General features: G+C 35.7%; 1 protein-coding gene across 1 annotated transcript in view; it reads right to left on the reverse strand.

The window, feature by feature from the left end:
* Positions 1-15,151, reverse strand: part of TPO (thyroid peroxidase) — a 110,546-nt gene extending 95,395 nt beyond the window's left edge. Inside the window, exon 1 of the mRNA XM_026844028.1 lies at positions 15,119-15,151. The gene's annotated coding sequence lies outside the window, so the exon portion shown is untranslated. The remainder of the gene's footprint in view (positions 1-15,118) is intronic.
* Between the last annotated feature and the right edge of the window lie 2,936 nt (positions 15,152-18,087).

Here is an 18,087-nt window from a genome sequence, read left to right on the forward strand (position 1 = left end):
CAGGTGCCCCCGCCCAGCGAAAGCGGGGCTGCTTGGCTGCGGAGCTGTGGCAGCTCCGGGCTGATTTCGCTCTCGGGGCCTCCCGGCAGTTGGGGCCTGTGGCCAGTGGGAGCCGCTGTTGGCTCCAGGTCAGACTCGGCCTGGGGATCAGGGGAGTCCCCTGGGGGAGCCATTTGGGGCTCGTCCCCTGGAGCAGCAGCTGCGGGCGAGGACTCTCCCCTGGGCTCAGGACGCTGCCCAGGGAAACTCCTCGAGGGGCCTTGGGTCGGGAGCTGCCCTGAGCAGGTGCTCGGGTGAGAGCCCTCGCTTGTCAGGTGAGCGAGAGAGTGTTTGGGGTTGTCCTTAAACCCCAAAGAGTGGGGCTTTGTTCTGCATTTCAGGTTGCCATTAAACCCCATAGAGTTCTTTGTTAAGCGTTCTGGGTTGCCGTTAAACCCTAGAAAGCTGTTCTGTTCTCCTCTCACAGACATTCGAACCTGTAATTTACGGAGAGCTACTTACCTGTGTTAATATTTTTTTTTTATTTTTGGTGGTTGGTTGTTTATTTGAGAGCATCCGTAACAATACCTTTAACTTATGAAGGATCATTGTTGATAATATTACTGTCCAAGTAGCTGAAGAGCAGTGTTTCTGACTAATTCATAGAAGGAGTTTCTTAGACCTTAGTTCTTGTTTTCTTGTTCAGAAGCATGGCACTGGTCTATCTTTGGCACTGGTATCTGTCATCCCAGACCTTGGGGCTTTATAGTTACTATGACTGCACATATACACTCACTATCTTTCCCACAGACATAAGAGACTTCCCAGAAATAATTCAGCTTTAATCTATCCTCCTCATTTATCAGACTGTCCTAAGACCCTTGAGGTCCTGCCCTCCCAACTGCAGATTCCATTGGAGCTATTCTGCAGAACCAATGGATGTTCCAACTGCTTCTTCGGACAGACTTGTGGTGGCCAGCAGGACACTATCATACTAGCTTGTACTGTAAATGTAGGGAGGACCACACAATGCTAATATCATTAAGCACTAATTAGCATTGTCTCACCTACTGGCAATACCAGTCTTGAGCAGTCCTGGGAACATATACTCTCTGCCTATCTTGTCCATGATTTCATGCTGGGTCCCCTTCACTAAAAGTAGCTCATGTGAGAGTGAGTAGCCTCTGCTTCAAAGGGAAGGTTAAAAGCAGGCCACAGCATTTTCTCCTTGCTAATGAAATTCCTGCCTGTCCTCAGCAAATGGCTGATACAAAGCCAAACTCCTGTCTGTGCTCAAACTGCAGGGGACTGAGATTCCTGGAGGGGAATAAGAAGGTTGGGTAGACTTAAGAGAGCCCTGGAAAAAGCAGTCCTGCATCCATGAGCAGGAGGTGTTGGTGAGAGTGTGTAAGTACCCTTCTACCTGCAGTTTGTAATTACTAAATTAAGTCCCTACATTTACCCTAGGGCAAGATTTCATCTCTCCAACAAGGTCAAATCAGATGGTCAGTAGTTCGTTTCTCCCACCTACAAAACTCTAGACACTTCCATCCCAGCATGATCCTACAGTTAGCTAATCTTGTGAGGCTTGGGGAATTTAGTAGGGTGTTTTTTTTGTTGTTTTTTTTTTGTTTGTTTTTTTTTTTTTTTCCTGTTGCTAGCCACATATGCACACATCTTGAAATCCACAGAAGGTAATTATCATTGAAGGCTTGGGTTAATTACCTCTTAATGGAAAAAACAGAAAGGCTTATTTCATGCTTATCTTCCATCAGTTTTTACAACAGGGAAAGGACAAGGGCCAGGTTGCTTCAGTACTCTAAAACAAAGACCAGTGTAGGATTCTGTCTAACAATGAAACTTTACAAATATGCTCAATGACAGGCCAATTCATTTCAAACCCAGCTTTTATGATCATCAGTCATGATAATCTTTTCCTCAGAAGGATGGAATGCATTTGTGAACGGATCTTCTAACCTAACAAGAAGGGCTTTAAACTCGGTTCATGAGTGTTAGTTACCCAAGTCAAGAGGTGAGTAAATGCTAAAACTGGAAAATGAATTCACGGAAAAACACTACAAGAGGGACTTTCTTATTTCCACTCAGAAAGGAGAGCATAAATATACCTCAAGTATCTGTACAGTGAGAGACAGAACCTGGACAACAAACAGAAAGGGGGACCATTCCATGCATAGTCTCTGACCTGTGACATTTTTGGAAGCACAAAGACTTGGTGGCCAGTAGGCACCGTTTCTACCCAGACACAGGCTGCTTGGGAAGGAGAGGCAAGAAAGAAAAAGAGGACCCCTCCTCTTCTTGAGTTTCCTTCTATGTGTATGGATCCTTGGCCACACAGAGCTGTAGTATGGAGCCGAAGGAAGTGAGCATGCCTGCCAGATCAGAGAAGCCTCATGATTTTGCACAGACATGTGGGTCTCCCAGGTACGCTGAAGCCATAAGGAAGTTTTGCTTCAGGGACTGTGCAGTCTCAATGCTTCTAAATAAATCTAACATACAATAGATTTTTGTGATTACTGGTATATAAGCTTATCTAAATTTGCCTAAGTTCTATCACAGGTGTTCAGTGTAGTAACTATGTTTTTTTTCGAGGCTTTTCCATCTTTTAATGTTATTCAGATGTGGGATTGTATTCTGTCCAAGAAATAGCGGTTCCACCTGTTTCTTTTTTTCAGTAAAATTCTTTAGAATCATGATTACTAATAAAGCCTGTCAGTTGAGATGCTGCATTCTGATATCATCAACAAAGATTCATAGTAAAAAAAATATTTTATAGAATTTTTAAAGATTCAGGGTGGTCAGTTACCAATCTTTTCAGTCAGTATCCCTTTTCCTAAAAAGTCCCATATTTCCTTGGCAATTAAAGTTTCTAAGGAACAAATGAGATTCAGTGATGTTGCTCATATAAGGGCAACACAGAAAGATGAAATAGTGCATATTCCTTTTAATGGAGTTTACTTTTATAACTCAAGTAGTGTTGTTCCTAATACCTCATCATGCTTGCAGTTTCAAAAATTCAGCTGATGCCTGGCTACACTGTGGTTAATTATTGTCTTGCATTAAGAAAAAATACAGTTTTGTTTTAACTACAGCATTCTTATGCAATATATTAATTGATTCTGGACTCTGCTATGTTCTGTGGAGTAGGAATTATAGTGTTCTTAATCAGCCAAAATACAGAAATAAATAATGGTCTTCCATTTTAGATAAATACAAATTTGGCACATACATGATTTTGCTTGTTCTTTTTTCGAAAAGGAATTGGAAAGTAGACAATACAATTACACTTTACTGCTTAAACTACACATTTCCCATGATGCCCTATCAATTACTTCATAGATGTATACATACATTTGCTCTGAGATGGGCTGTAAGGGTTTATCACATGTGAGTGGGAACACAGACACTATTTCTCACTATACTAATGTTATAGAATTCAATACATATTTTCTAAAAATAAATTATAAAAATAATCAGACAGCAAAGCACTTGGGCAAGAATCATATCCATATGCATCCAGTATACATCTTACACACTGTAGTCATATTATTCACTCAGTTAAAATATGTGCTACGCCTCTGTGTGGAAATAATATGCCATCAGTATACCAAAGGCTAAAATCGTAATAAAACTTTAACTTTGCTTAGAACAAGGAAGTATTTGAATTAAAATTAAATTAACATTATTTTGTTAATCTGATTAATATATTTTTGGAATATTGTTTTCCAAAGACAAGTCATCTCTTTCACATGTAAAATAACAGAATTGATGAGAATACAGTTTTACTTCTTCGTTAAAACCAATACCTGCTTCATATATTATAAAACAGTCATCACCATCTGGTTCTGTTTTGGGGTTTTTTTTATACTTAACTACCAATGAATACAAGCCAATAACAATAGTGCATGCATTCAGCATGTTTAATCTAGTGATGTCCCTAAAATTTACCAAAGTTAATGGCAAAGCTTTTTGAGCTATTCAGGATTTGTCTGTTGTTATGTAATGTAACAAATAAAAAAAATAAAAATTAAAGCTTAGACATATGCAGATCAAAATTAAGTGACTAAAACCCTGAAACAGAACTAGAAATACTCCAAATGGACCACTTTTCCCTATTAAAGGAGTTGACTTTTCAACAAAGTCCGTGATCTGAAAGACTTAAGAAAATAAATTGAATACAGATGAGGAGTAGAATTCTAATGGGCTAAATGTATATGAAGTGATTTGTTTGTGTTTGTTATTCTCTATTAAACTGCAGATTAACATGATAATTGAATATAATTGTTTTCCCTAGAAATCAATCACTAGTCAACAATTAAATCATATTAACAGATGACTCTAGGGGTGCCAATTTGAGCTGATAAAATATTAATATCATCCAAATATCACTGATACTTGTTTTTTCTTATTTCTGAGACCAAATCTCACCTCACAGTACATTACATATTTTTATTTTTTTTTTAGTCTTTCTATCAGTGTGGGCATATGTAAAAAATGGGAGGAAGTTTGTAGGACTTGTCAGAAGAACTTAAATTCTTGAAATAGAGAAGTACCTAAATGATGTGCTTTTTTATTATGCATTAGAAATAAAATAATGCACAACAGCATCTAAAATACAGTGAGGGAAAAAAAAAACCCAAAACAACCTATGAGCAGTCTGAAACACAGATTCCTGCATTAAGAGTTTATACAGCAGCTTTTCACAAGCTACTAAATCATACAGGAGTAACAGTTGTAAGGTTTCTTAATGCATCCAATGAATGTATTTACCAAAAGTTTGGTAAAAGCCTTTATATGGCACTGGCTAGGTCAAGAGCGAGCTTTTCTGCAAATTCCACTTTTAGCATGAAAAAAACTCCAAGTAGGATGTTGAGAGGATGATAAGAACAACCGGAGTTGTTATGGTTCTACTGAGAAATATATCTCGGCCCACATACAGAGAGTGTACTAGGAGGCATACAAAATTAAACCCCTTAATTCTGAAGACAGTCTGCAAAATCCTTTTCAACAGTCTTTTCACATAGAATTACTTGTGCTAAGCAGACGCGCTTTTTTAACTCTTTGAAATTCCAAAATACTTGAATTTAAAATACTTTGGCTTCTCATATTTTAAAATTCTGATTGTTATTTTAGGAGAAAATATTTTATATTATATATCAGGTTTTTTTATAAAGCAAAACTTACAAGCATTTATAAAGTGAATCCACATTACATATGAGAAAATGAAATGACAACGAAATCTGGCATTCATCAAAACCATGAGAGTGTTCAGAAATTTCATCCAGAACAGCCTTCTGAAGCTCAGGTGTATTCCTGTTCCAGATAACTGTGCAAAAGGATCAGTGAAATAGTTTATGTGACAGTGAATGAATGAATGCCATCTTCACTTATCTGGCCATACCTTTAAGGAATTAATCATGTCACAATTAAAAGGTAACAGAACTGTCATAATTATGGATAGATACAATTAAAATCACCTTATTGAAACAAACCAGAACTGATCAATAATCTTGTACGTTCCTTCAAGGTCTGCTGTTTCTGCAATCAAAGGAATTGCATCTAATACCCTAAAATGACTTTTTTACATACTTGACTGCATATTAGTATAAAAAGTATGTTCTCTTGTAAAAGATGGTGCTGTAATCTGATGATTTGAAGCAGAAGTTATAGGTTTGTTTTTGGTTTTTTTTTTAAATATTGATGCACATCTGGGGTTCAGCATATATGTATGCAAGAGATGCTGGCACTAAAAGTAAGATTTTTTCAAAGGACTCAATGGCTCATTATACTCTCACTGAACTTCAAAGAAAGCTTCTATTGATTTCAACTGAAGTAGTGGTAGCTCAGTGCTTAGTGCTTTAGAAAAGAACACCTATGATAAATATGTTCATGTTTTAAATGCTGGCTTTCTCAGGATCCTGCTATGCTTGAAACTTTTGTCTTTAGGTCATCTATTACAATCTGAGCCACACTCATAAGTAAAATTCCTGCCACACAACAGCTGTTCTAACTGCAATAAATATCTTTCTGATCTAATCTATTTGTCATTTGTAATGCTCGTGACATTATAGCAGCTAACTGCAAAAGTGGTTTCTTCACAGTTCTCATTGGACAGACTGCCTTTTCAGAAAACTTCAGCATTAACTGTGATTAAGCACTAAACCACTATCACAGAGAGACTAAAGCTACATGCGCATGTGGCCTGAAGCACATGTTCCTCTTCAGGGCACAACTAATTTCTCCTAAACCATTCTAGGTTCAGCCATTACTTGGCAAGATGAGCAAATAATGCAATTACGGATGCCTAATTATGTCCATAGCATTCTCTCTGTAATGTGAACCTATGGCCAATGTAAATCTGTCAGAAGAAAGTCTTGCTACCTCCTCTGCTGAACTGGCAGGCTATAGCTTAAATTGGTTGTAGGAAAAGGTAGTGAGAGAAATGGAGGCAGGAGGACAAAATCAAAGGCCAGCAACTTAGTAGTGGTCAACTGCTAGCAGTGAAATTTCAAAGTGCGTTTTTTAGCCTTGGCTTATGTAACGAACAGATTGTGCTTCATCATCTCTGTGCCTGAGCAACAGCTTCATGGTTTTGTAGAAACTCATTTTTCCATAAAGAAAAGCAAGATACAACAGTGACTTGAATGTTTAACAGTTCCTACCTGTAGATTTTCCCAACTATATTTTCATATACCTGAGGCAGATTCTCAGTAGCAATCCTAGTAATCAGACTGGTATCATTCATATTACTGCAACTCTACTGGTTTACTTCAGCAAAGGCAATGATTTGTTTAATAAAGGTTTTTTGTTTTCTGGTGATCTATAGATTCTGGAATTTTGCAGTTGAAAGCAAAAGGCATTACTGAGTACAAAATTCAGTTTTGAATCAGGGATGCTTGGACTGGGATTTTGTTTTTCTACCTGATTCTTGTAAAGGAATCACATGTGGAGAATAATAGGAAGCATCAACTTTTGAAAGCATATAATAAAATATCAAAATTCTAAGGTAATATTACTGTATAAATTTGAAATTCTGTGAGAGTAACTTCTTGACAGCTTGCTAGTTTCATCCTTATTCAAGTCTGTAGGATCCTTTAGAAAATAATAAGACCACATAGTAATTATTTAAATCTTTGGATTTATAAATAAATATATTGAGAGATATATCCAAGTCTTTGGATTTACCTTTTCAATATGAATAATTTGTAATTTTGACCACACTCATATTTTTAGAAATATTGGTGTAATTTAATGAAAATTAACATTTTAATCATGTTTAAAATACAGAAGGCGTAAACAAGATTTTGTTCAGTAGCCTTGCAAATTGGTACATTCTCTTGCTTTTTTAAAAATTCTAATAGGTGAACTGATTGATTCTCGCCTGGTATCTGAATTGTTGAATTATTAATAATTTTAACAAATGTATTTACAATTAATCCATATGGTTCTAAGCATCTTTCTTCGTGTTGGAAAATGGTGCATATTTTGCATCAGTGTGAAAATGAATTAGAATTTAATAGCATTTCTAAAGATGACCAGTTAAATTGGAATTGCAATAAGCTTTCTGTCCGTAATGAAAACAATCTAAAACTTAATTGTGTAATTAAACTGAGTGCTTCTGGTAACAAACTGATAATTATCTTTTAATGACCCTATAAATCTAACCTAATCTAACTGCTGTTTAGAATCTCACCTGAATTTAAGAAGGATATTTGCTTTTCTTATTTGTTTGTTTCAGAAATTAGTTTGAAAATTAGTATATGGTGATGTTTTAATTTTTAAAGGGATTCCTATATATAATGGTTTCATATATAATTTCTCACCATCCCAGAATATAAAATCAAGGTAGCATTGCAAACTGTATTTAACATTTTTGCATTTTAAATGTCATTTGGAGCTCACAAGGATTACACTGTGATCAGTCATCAATCCTGTTTTATTCATCGTCTCAGTTTATCGTGAAGAATTAATAGATTCACAAATTAGAAATTACAATTACTTCTTATTCAGACTGCCTAATTTCTGCTACATTTGTTTACTTAGGTGGATTTCTTTTGCTCAGTCTCAAAGGGTGATTTAAACTACCAGGCCTCAAGCACTGCTGAATTCCCAAAGATGCCTACAAACAATGATTGTGTGTGTTTTGACTGTGGAGTTACTGAGAAACCCAAAATCTTCTGAGCATCTCAGAAATCAGCTAGTCGGAAGCGTTAGGTTAGCTGTGGTAGGAAGATGAGTGGAAAGATACCTAATCTCTGCTCAAGTCCCAGTGGGAACACAGTTGCTAAAATATATTCTGATTACTAACTTGAGTAGTAGTTAGACCAATTCAAAATGCCACTGGAGAAAACATCTTTTGTTTAACATTCAAGGAAGGAGACCCAGGAACTAAATTTCTTTTAGGCTGCCTGGATCTGAGCATCACAAAAACTTTTCTACAGTTTTCTCTAAATCTTCAATTGGACTTGTACCTTTCATGCTAAAAAATAGTTTCAGATGGGTCAGATTCTACATTTACTTGCAGCTTGGCCACCATACAGTGGGAATGCAAGAAGTACACATCACTGACCAATGCACATCACTGTTGACATTGTCAGTGGATGCTGAACACTCGACTTTAAGCATATATAAAGGAATGTTGCTAAAATAGGCATTGATGTTCAGTGGCAAAAAACTTGGTTAGAAATTATTTGAACTTTTATGTAAAGGAATTTCTCCAGCTGGGTCCTAATTTTGAAATCATGAGGAATTTATGGTTATCTTCACAGAACTGAGAATAAAAGCCAAAATATATAAATTAATTTTGGCTCTTTCTGGAGCTGCTCAAATTATGGTGAAAATGTAGGTTTTTAAAATGTCAGTGCAGTTTTGTGCAGTTCTTTCTTTTTGATCTCTCATAATTGTAAGTGATTTTACAAATCATAGAAGCAAGTAGATGATTTGAAACATAAGCATTACTTTTGATGTTATAAACTGATTATCACTTATGACACATTAGGAAGTAGTAGGTATGCATAGTCACTACTATATTGATATTTTATATAATATAGTCAACTGAACTTTTCTAAAGGGAAGTTATGAGATTTTGCTTTCCAGAGGAGTTTATTGAAATCAGTTTGAAGCAACCTATTAATTTCTGTATGTTTTAATTTAGTTCTAGTGAACTCTTTCAGAGGATTTTTAACAGAAATATGCATGTAAAATTAAGTAACAGTCCAGAACAAACAGCAAGCAGTTGTAGGAATGAGATTGCATAGATCATTTCCTGAGCTGCAGAGAAAGGATGAAAAGGAAGATTACATGGATAAGTTTTATAAAGAAACCTTTAATTTTTATTTTATAATATTAATATTAAATAAATATTTACTATAAAAAAAACAAGTGCTGAAAACTAAAACCTGTCAACAGTACAGATTCTGAAAGGATTTGTACAATAAACAATGTATGTTTCATGGAAAACAGCTTCATCCTTCTCAGATGAAAATATTATGAATGGGTTAGAAATTAATTAAAACTGATGAACTGGTAAAATCTATGACAAGATATTACAAGGAAATTAAAAAGATGAATGAATAGAAGAGAGGATATCCAAAAGTAACCAGGACGAGACACAATCGGAGATGGTCCATTAAGCAAGAAGGGAAAGAGATACAAAGCTGAGGAAAGGATATTGTGTAAACCACTTATTTAAAATAATTATTCTTTTTGTTTGTTTGTTTGTTCTGTTTCAATCATCAATAATGTGGTTGTAGGCTCCTCAGGCATTTCATATAGATCATCTCGAGCAACATACAGTGTATAGATGGAAATCAACATCTGGAACAGGAAGATGGTGAACTAAAGATACTGTAATGTATGCTATTCTCATGTCTGTCATCTTTTCTAAGTGTGGAACACTGTTTAAACTCACAGATAAAAACAGAGATTGGCTGGACCAACCAAAATGGAAAAGGAATTTGTTGTTGCTCACAAAACAAAACAAAAAAATTAACTATTGTTTACAAGCATTTAACTATTGTTTCTTTTTTTTAGGAATTTTAATCATGGTGTTTTAGCAGCACAATATTTATGGAAAGGAAATTGAGAGCTTCATATAGGAATCATATTGAAACAAAGCTCCAGGTCTGCTTGCACAACCATTCCTAGTAATTATTTTTGCATTTATCCAGGAACAGACATAATCAGCAAGCAATTTTGAGCCATAATGAGTCAGTCAGGCTTACACGTTCAGCATCAAGAATCTCACTATAGAGAATGTTTTGTCGTGAATTCTTAGGAAAGCCAGGAGAAGTTAAAAATGCATACAAAAAGATAAAATGTCCACAGAAGCAGCTACATATTAACTGAAATATAAAGAGGGAAACCAGAATAATTGCATTTTACATTTATGTTCTTTATAAACTGGTTCTGGATTTCCAATGATGCTCACATGACATGGATTTAAGTGATATAATATTACAACATTTGTGAAATTTTTTAAAATTTTTTAAATTTTAATTCTTCACAGGAGGAATTTGTATAATTCCAGGAACATTAAATTTACTGCTAACATTCTTTTTAGCACAGTATATTCATATCCCTGTCCTCAACAAATATATATTATGTTTTTATTTGTCAAGATCAGTCATTGAATTACAGAACAAAATGGAAATAAGTTTGTTAGAAATCCTTACCTTTAAGCACAGGAAATAACCATGCAGAAAAACTTCTCGGTTATTCTGCTATGACTGAGTGGAGTCCAACATCTGACCTATTTTAATTTTTGCAGTAACTCATATTAAACAACTTTTTTTCTCCGAGCAAAGTAAATGGTTTCATGAAACTAGGTTATTCAGCTGTGAGGACTGGAAAGAGCTTGCAGCATCTGCATCACAGCTGGAAGCACAAAGAGAAAACTTTCTTTTGTCTTTAGAAGTTACTAGGTAAATGAGGAGAGTATGTAACCATAACTATACACCAAGTGCAGGTTTTCTAGACAGTGCAGTAGATGACTTTCCCCCTGCATGTTTTTTTTTCTGTCTTCTGACAGCTCTTCTACCTCGTGAAGCAGACTCCTCTTCTCTGCCATCCATGTAACAAGTACAAAGTTTCAAGATGCCAAAACTGTTAGTCCAACTTTTCTACAGGCAACAGTCAAATGTATTACTGTCACACTTTCCTCTGTCTGCTACCAAAAATATTACAATAGCCTCCTCTATCCTCCTGCTGAACAAGACTGAAGACTCCAAAGAACCAAATCATGCTATTGAGATGTTTCTGCATTAATTTAACAATCATATATGAGACTCAGATAAGTCAAGATCCTTTGGAAAGTTTGAGGAGAGGGAAGAACACTGAGAAAGTAACTTTAAAAAAGTGTTGAAAAAACATCAAATTAAATCCCACAGTACTGACAAGACTACCCTGAAGGATCATAGAATTAGTGATCCGGAAAACTAGCTTTTTATTTTTGAAGATTGTCTACAGTGTATAAAACTTTTTTTTTAAAAAAAAGAAGAGGAAAAATTACTTCATCTGAGCATCATTAATTGGTCTTGCACTGTTTAGGATGTTTCAGGTGAGACAGAGAGGCTCACTGGGATTTGTGGGAGATGACTGAACTTCTAGTTATGACTGAGAGAACTTCACTGCCTGTCTTCCTCTATTGCAATACTGACTTTTATTACCAATCTCATGGAAATACTTTTAACAGCACTTTTTCTACATTTCAACTGCCTTCCTGCCCTACTTCTGAATTTTTATTGCCCCCTTTTGTCCAAACTACGCCATCAGTGACTACAGTATTTTTTCTAGGAAGAAAAATATAGATATTTCTAGCACAAGGATTTAACACAAGTTTGCTATCATTATTTGTAAATGGATTAATTTCATCAGGGTCAATTTCACAGTTTCTTGATAGACTCCTTTTTGTAAGCACTTGCAGGTTGAAATATGGTTTTAAGATAGCTGGAAGGAGAATGATATTGTGAGGGGGATTTCTTCTTGCTTTATTGCATTCCTACTGTAATTTAATGCTGGTGCCATTTTCAGAAGAAATGTATAAAAAAATGACACAACATGGGCAGATAAAATTCAAAAGCACCTTTGAACATACCATTAGACCTTAATATTTCTTTTCATAAACTGTGTAAGGACAGAATCTTCTTAGAAATACAACTCTTATAGAAACACCAAATACAAAGAAATGTGTACAGGATAAGGTTAACAACTCTGTCAAAGACAAGATCCTAATGACCCCCAGCAGTAAACAGAACCAAGCCACATTTAAATAAGAATGGCTGAAATGACACAGTGCAGTCCAACACAGGCCGTAAATCTTGCCCAACCATTAATGAATAAAAATGCATTTCCAAATGCAATTATGGTCCTTTTCCAAAAGAAAGAATTGTTATGGATGATCTAACCTACCAGTGACAACCTTCAGTCTTCTGGATACCAAAATGCCAGTTCTTTTTCTATGGCTTGATATAATCAATGTAATGTTAAGTTGCACCTCATTCATACTGCTCTTGATATCCTTCTGAAAAGAAGGGCATTCAAAGTAGCACTCACGTTTGGAAGGAGTAAGTAGTGGAATCAAAAGATTTTTCACTGTTGGAGAGTGACCACAGCACTCTGCATCCTATTAACATAGTGGTTTACAACAAACTTGAATGTATGCAACTGCGTGAGAGAAAATTAAGATATGGGAACACACGTGTGGAGATTTAGGTACTGTAATCAGGATTTTAACTGAATACCTCTCCTGGAGGTTTCAGATAGGTTAAACTACAGCAGCTGGAAGTAATACTAATGTCTTTTGTGTGATATGGATTTAGAGGACTGTTGCATTCAAATGGAAAAAGATAATTCCACAAGCAAAGAATCATTCCTTAATTTTAAGATTGTTAGGATGTGAAAGAATGGCAAGTTTTGAGTTTTAACAATAAATACCACAAAATTTGAAACAGATGATCTCTATCCCTGTTATACTTAATTTTAATTATATATTGCCTGCTTTATATATATATATAAAAATAGGACATTGAATGGTTGTTGAAACATCATTTCTTGAAGAGTTTATGTGACAAAATACTTTATGCATACTCAATATGCATTATTAATCCCTCCCTGATGCCCAGCAATTTTTCAGGAAGAATCAATTTTTCTCTGAAGAACTGCCTTCCTTCTCAGAGTGCAGGAGCAAAAGCACCACCATTAGAAAACCTTTTTTGTTACCCCATCAATCCAAAGAGGAATTGGAAGGGTTCTAAGCAAGTGCCTGCTGTCAGAAACTGTTCATAAACAAGAAACTGTTTGTAAAGAGGATGTCTCAAACAACTTGAGTGGGACGCCCTGTGGGAGCAAGCTCTGCAGAGGTGGGGTGGTGGGCCATTTCTCTCCCCCTCCCTCCTGTTGTTGCCCAAAGACAGAACTTGCCTAACTGAGCAGGTACAGCCAGAGAAAATGAGAACCTTCTGGAACAACCTACTGCGCATGAGTAAGAAAGACTATACAAAGGCAACACCCCACGAGTGTCTTTGTTGACCCACCACCTACAGACCACACTGGCTACACTGAGACAACATGGAATCCAAAGGTAGTGATTTCCCCTTTTCCTATCCCCTCCTCTACTCTTTTCTATTTCCTCTTTCTGCTGGCTCTTTCTTACATATATTCATGTAAATAAGTTTTGTACGAATTGAATTGTGATTGATTGATCATGGGTGGGTTATTGGGAAAATAGTCTCATCGCCAAAGTGCCTTTTTTCATTCCCAGGGCAGTTATCAGTTGATTGTTGCCAAGTTGTCTCCTTTCACTCACTAATCAAGTCACCAGCACAATTGTTCCTCTGAGTCGTCATGACTCCTCCCGCCCTGTGGCTCTGCCGAGCAGAGACCGGCTCTTCCACCGGCACGCAGGCTCTCGGGGAATTCAAAAGATTCACCCCTCCTCGTAACCCACTACGTGGGACAAGACAACTGAAAATCTTGTTAGAATCACAGAGATCTGAAAATTTAAGAGCTGATTCAACACCTGCGCTAGGACTCCTGCTAGCAAGCTGTGCTAATGCAGTGCTGTGATCCAGTCCTCCCTCTCTCTATGGCAAACATCTTTAGGAGGTCCCTGCAAACCCAAACATATCAGATCAAGCTTGAATTTGTGCTAAACTGTGGAAATATGTTTTAAATTGGAGAAAGCTTATACTCTTAATCTGTATGTTCCCATACCACTGGTCCAGTTCTCTTGGGAGTATGGATCTAGATATTCAGCAAATAAATTGTTAATATAACAGTAGAGAGGTGCTTTAAATTGCAACTTAAAAAAAAATAATTTATCTTCTCTGTCTTTGTATCATGAACCATCTTCTCCAGAATAAAGTATCTGCTCTAGGATAAGCACAATAATTTTTTGAAATTCACTGATTCTAATGGGAGCTTAGTCAGCACAATGCTAATAGATACCCACATTTAGAAAACTACCAGGAATCTTGATTGTACATTTAAAACCACCTAATGGGATGTGAATCCTCAGATCTGAGAAAATAATTGGATTGAGAGAATTTTACTAGCCAGTAGAAAGTGATAATCTGCTGTTTAATTCTGAGAATTTAAGACTATCACAAACTTTCCTCTCACTTTCATGCTGTGTCTTCAAACTCTTCCAGTGCTAACAAGGATGATCCCAATAATTTACAATTAACAATATAAGACCGATATTTCTTCTTTAAAAACAAAAACATTATGTAAACATAACATATTTACCTTATGTGAGTGGAAATTAAGATTTCTGAAAGAATATGTTCAAGGTAGACTAAATAATCTCCACAAAAACTGTTTTCCAGTAGTAACATGTATTGCTTTCCAGTTTGTTATAATCAAGGTCAATTTACAAATTAATACTTCCAATTTTCAAACTGTCATAACACCTCACAGACTATTATTATGTAGTCATTGACATACAGATATTGATGTGTTGATGAAGCTTTCAAAAGCCTTCAGTGTATTAAAATGTACCCAGATCCTTAGTCATGGAGCACATCAATCTCACACTATTATTAAACATACAAATTATCTAAAAATTTGTTATACTTATTTTACTGATGAAATGGCTCCGTGATTTAAATTATTTATTACTTACCCCTGTTCTTTGAACTTCCAAGAAAATCGCTCTTTGAAATGATTTCTCCCACACTGCCAATTCGCTGCCCAGCTCTACATTGAAATAATGACTCTTGCCATGTCCAACCATAACACTGAAACAATATGGCCTCTGGTCTTCAAGATCAAAGTCCTGATGAATACCTAAATAGAAGTTTGCTTGTAGCCAGCAATCATCAGCAAGCCAGAGCTGAAAGACATGTTTCAGTATGTGATTCTTCATCTAGCAAAATCAAACAGATTAACATTGTCTTCTGCAAGTGATGGGTACTTGGATATGTTATGTCATTATGTTAATAATTACCTTGAAGAATTTTTCAGAGAATTAAGTAATAATTTCAAATAAAACTTCTCTCTTTGCTTCTTATTTACTTCACCCTGTATCATGTAATCTAAGTGACTTCTGCAGTTCCAAATTACTGTCAAAAAAGTTATCTAAGCAATACATACATAATTTAAAATAAGTTTGTAGCAATGTATTGTTTACAGTGAAAAGGAAGGAAATCCCTGAAATGTTTGAATACAGTTCAAGAACTGTGTACCAGCTTTACAGGAGAATATAACTACTCTGTTTTAATTGGGTTCCAATATGCTAAACACCAAGGAATGCAGTAATTTATCAAGAACCCAAGGGCTAATTCTGGAAATGACAACGTGAGCTTTCAAATGTCCTCTAATAGCTGACAATGCTGCTCTGCAACTACATGGGGAATGAAGTGAGATCCTGCCATCACCTTCAAGATGAAGAACAGAAAATTCACATTAGTCTTTCATAATGAAAAATATGCCTGTAACAGAACATTTTGTAATGGAAACAAACTCTTACAAGGAACTTCCCTAATCTTTCAAGACTTCGTTGATTAGAATAAATATAGAGGAAAAGAAAACTACAATAAAAAAGCTACTGATTATACATCTGAGTACTTTCACTGACTCAATTTCCAAATTATTCATTTTAAAAATTTCTATTTATCAGATAGAGCCCCTTCCTATCTCTATTTCTCCCATGATGACATGGGCCAGAAAAGATTGAAAGAACAAAAGAAAGTAATTTGCGAAAGGATGTTATTTCTTATTTTCTAAAGGCACCTGCAAACAGAATTTTCTTTCTCTAGCACTCCAGGTTAGGTTTAGGAGTCTTGACTCCAGTCAAGCAGATCTGAGATAAAAGCAGTCATGTTTGATCGGACTTAGGTGACTTTGAAAAGACCAGAATGCAGATTTCCAGTAGTACCCAAGTCCTAGAATCTTGTAGTCAGGATAAGCCTTATAAGTTAGAAGTTATTTTTCCAGAACTTCTAATAGTCCATCATACCTTATTGAGGCTATAGCTGAAACTCCATGCACATCAGAACAAACAAACTGGAATTTGAGCATCCAAAATAATGTAAAATCTTTCAACGCATGTAAAATAAATGCTTAGATGTCCAGGGTCTTGTGTCCCTCCTGTTCCAGATGCACACACAACCACCCTTGCAGGACAGCAGTGAAGATCCATTTTTTAAAGTAAGGAAAAGTAGAGGAAACAAATGCTCTGCTAGCACACCATCTTCTGTGTAGTTCTCTCATCTTCACAAACAGAATCAAAATAGTGAGACAGGAACTAAATATTTTGCTTTTTCCAGTGAATTAATAACACAAAGCTAGCAAATCCTAACCTTATGCAATTTAGTCAAGTTAAGCTATGGATGTTTTGTGGGGCACCTCAGAAGCAGCACATAATGCCACCTGGGTATGCAGCACTTTGTTGTCAAAAAAGGCCCTGCAGCTACCTGAGGAAAGAACAGTCTTGAGGAAGTTCAAAGTTATTTTACAACTCTCCTTTGGACTGGTGAAAAGGAAGCTGAGTAAAATACCTGTGTATCATCTGGTTGGCATCTATAGAGTGACAGGTATTACATCTACACCCGCTTCAAGACTCAGTGCTGCTCATCCTGCCTCATAGACTATCATAGTAATATTTTTTCACTTTGCATGTGAAAATCTGATGTGTGAAAATACCAGGCGATAAAAGAAAATAAAATGTCTTTAAGACAGGTGACTTAAAAATGCGTCTAACATTCTCACCCCTGAAAAACACAATTTTTCAGTAACAGTTCCAGTAAATATGGAGTATGAGGCAAGGTATAGGAAGAAACACATGAGATAAAAGAGAGCACATTTTCAATCATCTGGTTGTTACCACTAAATGTCCATGAATGTGCAAGTGCATAACATATATATGTGAATTTTAATTCACATATTTGCATACACATGTTCATGTATGCAAATGTGTATTTATATGTATGTATGTATGTGCACACACACACACAAATTTAAAATGTAGAAAACATTTTGTTTTTTAAAATGTAATTTACATATTGGATTCTTATTTTCCATGTTTAACTCTTGAGCAATAATAAACATAGATGAGAAACTCCTTAAAATCCATCTTTTGTGAGAAGATACAATAGCACTCTCCACCCTAGCTTTGCACTAGTCCTAATCAATTTATGAAAATCCTTAAGAACACCCTCCCCAAACAGAAGTTTTTACAACATAAACTTCATGTTTCAGTCTGCCAGGTAGAAACCTTAATCTCTTAACAATTTTTCCTATCTTTTTGGATTTGCTCAGTTTGCCTTATTGTCACTTATACCAAAGAATCAACAGAAAAAATCTTAAAGAGTGGAATTCAAGCTGTTGCACTTTTGCTAATGTATTCATGAAGACTGGCAATTAAGCATTAATTTATTAAAATGTCAAGAACATTAAAGAGTTGAATCTTGGGTAGTTTATTTCCTACTCCTTTTTCTTAATGAAAAAAAGTATCATGGAATTTACTTTAAAGATAGATTATCCTTTACATTACCAGAATATTCAAGGAAGGACTGGGTTTCAAATTAGTAGCAACATTTAAAGGTGAAAACCACAAAACGAAAGCCCAAATCACAGCAAGATCTTTTCAAA

Source organism: Athene cunicularia, assembly GCF_003259725.1.
Source record: "Athene cunicularia isolate RWA chromosome 3 unlocalized genomic scaffold, athCun1 chr3_part1, whole genome shotgun sequence".
Taxonomy (NCBI): domain Eukaryota; kingdom Metazoa; phylum Chordata; class Aves; order Strigiformes; family Strigidae; genus Athene; species Athene cunicularia.